Genomic DNA, 5,201 nt, shown 5'->3' with positions numbered 1-5,201 from the left:
CACAGAAGCTCTGAGATGTAAGAAGTAATAATGACTAAAAGAAAATAATAAGCACTTGAGTAAATCTAAAGAAATATTGATAGTGGAAGTAATGTCAGATTTGTGGGAGGAAAAAGCGATACCAAGTAGAAAGTCTGTATCTTGTTGCTTGTAAGCCTAATGCATGTGAAGTTGGTAGTTGAAATTCTATCAATCTAAATCTCTGGTGTTATTGTGATGGAGAGTAAGGTATGTACTTTGGACTTAGTGTGAACGGGACAAGATGAAGAGCTGCCTGTAGAAGAAACAGATGGATACCTGCTCCATGGTGCCTGTCGAGGAGGCAAAGGGAAATGAGAACAACAACACACGCACAGGGGGAAAAGTGGACAGGACCAATAAGCGCCGAATAACTGGGAGAGAGAAATCTAATTGTAAATGGATTGAGTGCTTCTGCGAAAAATCTTGGTCATTAGATTAGATTTTTAACAATCTGCCATACGCTTTTTAAAGAAACTCATCTAAAACAAAGGTACTGAAATGCTGAGAGCCAAAAGATAAAAAAGACCCAAGAAACATCAAAGGAGGCTATGTAGCTGTATAAGTAAACTCTAACTATGGTAACATTGTGTTTTAACGAAGATCACTACATAAAGATGGAAGGTTGGTTTATCCTTTAAGTTCATATGGCTTCAGTAAGATAACTTCCAAAACTATATAGCAAGATGTGTACAACTACAAGGAGAAATTGGCAAAGTCACCATCACGGTAGATGTTTTAATACACCTTGGGAGATGAAGCAATTAAAAAAATCGGTTGAAGGGGGTACTAGAATGGCTCAGTTGGTTAAGTGTTTCCCACTACCCCTGATGTACTCTCTGTCAAATAAATAAATAAAATATTTTTTTAAAGACTTATTTATTTTGAGAGGGAGAGGCAGAGGGAGAAGCAGACTCCATGCTGAGCAAGGAGCCTGATGTGGACTCCGTCCCAGGACCCCAGGATCATGACCTGAGCTGAAGGCAGATACTTAACTGACTGAGCCACCCACGTGCCCCTAAACAAAAACCTTTTTTAAAAAAGTCAGTTGAAGACAATATGAACACAAAACCAAACTTTGATGCAATGAACATATATAGAACTCTGCGTGCAAAATAATGTATATTTTAAACACAAAAGGGAAATTTATGAAAAGTGATCTTGTGCTGTGAGAAGACATCAAATTTCAAAGAATCCATATCATGGAGATCATTTTTCTTGATTATAATGGAATTGTCAGAAGTCAGCAACAAAAGGATGACTAGAAGTCTCCAAATAGTGGAAAAAAGGTTTAAATTTCTAAATCAGTAGGTCATATCACAATTAGAAACTACTAACATACAGCTTAAGTTAAAAAAACAATAAACTCAAAGGACATTGGAGAAAACAGTAGAAATTAATGAAATAGAAAACAAAACAGGAACATCAAAGTCAAATGAGCAAGAGCTCAGTTTTTAGGAATGAATAAGAGAACGTACCTATGAATAGAGCAGAGATTTTTTAGCATATTAACAACTTTGTATCAATAAATTTGAAGATGGACAATGGACACGTCTTGCCAAAACACTCTCAAAAAAAAAAAAACAAAACTGAAAATACCGTAATCATTACAAGACTTGAACTCTCCCAGTTAGTGTTACTTCAGTACTAGCAGAGCATGTTAAACCAAACAGAAACAAAAACAACTGGATAAAATGCACATTTATGTTTAAGGTATCAAAGAGCTAACCAGTTAGTGAGGAATTACCAGATGAAGATTCAGAAGAGGAAGGACATGCAGATGTCAGTTGAAGGGTCTGAGGGTGCACTGTACTTTTGTTGGTGTCACTTTGTCGGGGAACCTTAGTAAACCACTCCCCTCACTAGGAACCCTGATCAGTGGAGCCCTGGGATTAAGGGTGAAATTCAAGTAGACCAATCTTGCACAGGCCACATCTTGGCCTCTCATCATCTGGATGGTTTGAAAAATCACAAGCCTCGAAAGACAATTTTTCAAAATCGATTTTAAAAATTGAAGTAGGGGGTATAGAAGAAACAAGAATGGCACAGTATTGGTAACTGAAGTCTGGGTGAAGGGTAGGTTAAAGTGGTCTCAGACTTTATCGCCACTGTATCCCGACCAAAACAAAAGATGGTATCATCCTGGGCTTCAGATCATTTCTAAAAGTGAATTCTCAAATGCACTGTCCAAAACAGGCACACACACACATACACACACTCATACAGATCAAGAGTACTTAGGAAGAACAGCATGGGGTGTGGGAGTGGGGGCCAGTGTAGTTAGCGTTCAGACTCTGGGTCCATGTATACCAATAGTGATATTTAAATGGACTAAGTACTGTGGTTTAACATTTTCAGACTGGATTTTAAAAATCACATATTTGCTGTTTTAAAGAGACCTCTAGACATAAGAATATAGCAAACAATATTAAGGGAATGGAAAAAAGATCCTCTATTAAACACAAATCAAGAGAAGACTGATCTGTGTATATTACTATCAAAAAAGATATTAAGCTGGAAGGTATCTTTACTAGAGGTAAAGATTAGTAACAAAATCGATAATCTTTTAGTTCACCAGGATAGTACAAAGTTTACAGAAGTTGTAAAGGAATCCATTCAGAATCATGGTTAGAGATTTTAACACCTGAGTGGTACAAGGAGCAAACCACAAGCAGTAAGCATACTGAAGACAACACAGTCAACAAATGTCATACCACCCACCAAGTGCAGAATACATTATTTTCTAGCATGCTTAGAACATTTTTAGGGACCTTATATTGGGCCATAAATCCATCAACAGAGCTCACAGGATTGAAATCACACAGTGAATTCTCCAGTGACAATATTTAGGGGGAAATTCACACCCTTAAACCCTTATATTAGATCAGAAGAAAGTCTAAAAAATGAGCTAAATAAGTGTTTACTTGAAGAAAATGAATACAAATTAAATCTACTTCCCTGTGTAGAAGAAATAATAAAAGCAGGAATTAATAAAATAGGAAATGTAGTAAAGGATCAACAAAGGCAATGATTATTTCTTTGAAATGGCTAATAAAATTGATAACCTCCTGCCTAGGCACAGATAACCAATATCAGAAATGGAAAAGGGGACACCCCTCCAGATTCTACTGACCTTCAAAAGATAAGTTATTAGTAATTATTTTGTGTTCAAGATTTTTGATACGTGGTAAAATGGGCAAATTAATAGAAAAATACAGCTTATTAAAGTCTGCACAGGAGACATTTTAAAAGCCTGGATAGTCTATAACTTAAAGAAATTGGACTGGAAATATAAGACCTAAGGAAAGTCCAGGCTTTGATGGTTTCTCCAATAAGTTTTATCAAGCATTTGAAGGGAGAATGGTATCAATTTTATGTGAACTGTTTCAGAGAGTAGAAAAAGAGGGTCAAGGTCAGATTCCAATTCATTTATTCAGGCTGCCAACACTTTGATGCCAGAACTGCACAGAGGCATACAAGGGGAAATTATAAGCCCTTCTTACGAAAGGACATATATGCAAAAATACTGAACACAATCAACAAACAAGTCAATGAAATAGGAATTGGATACTACATCATGACCAAGTTGGATTTATCCCAGGAACACAGATTGGTTTAGCATTTGAAAATCAACCAATATAATTTGCTATATAAACTGGATTAAAGGGAAAAACAAGATCTCAAACAATGTAGAAAAAAGTATTTGATAGGATTCAGTATTGTCATGGTAATGCATCAATGTAAATTTCACAGATTAAAAAATAGTACAATTGGGGCGCCTGGGTGGCACAGCGGTTGAGCGTCTGCCTTTGGCTCAGGGCGTGATCCCGGTGTTATGGGATCGAGCCCCACATCAGGCTCCTCCGCTATGAGCCTGCTTCTTCCTCTCCCACTCCCCCTGCTTGTGTTCCCTCTCTCGCTGGCTGTCTCTATCTCTGTCAAATAAATAAATCAAATCTTTAAAAAAAAAATAGTACGATTATATCAGAGACAGAAAAGCTTTTAATAAAATACAGCATCTTTTCATGATATTCTTACCATGGAATAGAAGATAATTTCCTTCAGCGGATAAAAGGTCTCTGCAAAAATCCCATAGTAAACATTACTAAATCATGAAATAGAAGGATTCCCTTTAAAATCAACAAAACAAGAATGAAACATGAGAAACTATGGACTATGAGAAACAAACTGGGGGCCTCGGGGTGGGGGGGAATGGGATAGACCGGTGATGGGTAGTAAGGAGGGCAAGTATTGCATGGTGCACTGGGTGCTCTACGCAACTAATGAATCATCGAGCTTTACATCGGAAGCCAGGGATGTACTGTATGGTGACTAACGTAATATAATAAAAAATCATTAAAACAACAACAACAACAACAAGAATGCCTGCTATTCCTTATATTCAACGTTGTACCTAAACCATCAGCACAGCAAGGCAAGGAAAAGGAATAAAAGGCATAAGGAAGAGACAAAACTCGTAAGATTGTACCATTGTGTAACATGGAAACCTAAAATCATCTGTAAACCTATTAGAATTTATAATTCAGCAGATTTGCTAATTCAAAGATTAACTTTTTCTGGGTACCTGGATGGCTCATTTCAGCTCAAGTCATGATCTCAGGGTTGTGAAATTGGGTCCCACATCGGGCTCCATGCTGGGCAAGGAGCCTGCTCAGGATTCTCTGTCTCCTTCTCTCATCCGCCCCTCCATTGAGCACTCATTCTCTCTCAAAAAGAAAAAAAAATTAAATTTTTTTCTAAATACCAGCAGCAGAATTAGAAAAATAGAGTTAAAAAATATACAATGTAAGTCATAACTAGAAATATGAGATCCCTAGAAATCATGCAAAAATTCAGAAGGCACTGAAAAAATTATAATGCTGTATTGAAAGAAGCTTCAAAGAAAACCTAAATAAGTGGCAAGAGATACCATGTTCATACATAGACTGTATTTTCAGGATGTCAGTTCTGCCATGGGTAAACCCATCCAGTGTTAATTCCTGTGAAAATCCCAACAAAGTATTTTTGTTTTTGTTTTCATTTTGGAACTTGGCAATCTGATTCTTAAATTTAATAGAGCAAGGTATCGAAAATAGCCAAGACCCTTGTATCAGTTCAGGTCTTCCAGGAGACAGAGGCCAAATGTGGTTGGAAGTATAAAATGTGAAAGATGAAGAGGGAGG

This window comes from Ailuropoda melanoleuca, chromosome 1, assembly GCF_002007445.2.
Source record: "Ailuropoda melanoleuca isolate Jingjing chromosome 1, ASM200744v2, whole genome shotgun sequence".
In the NCBI taxonomy this organism is placed as follows: Eukaryota; Metazoa; Chordata; class Mammalia; order Carnivora; family Ursidae; genus Ailuropoda; species Ailuropoda melanoleuca.
This window is presented reverse-complemented; position numbering follows the sequence as displayed.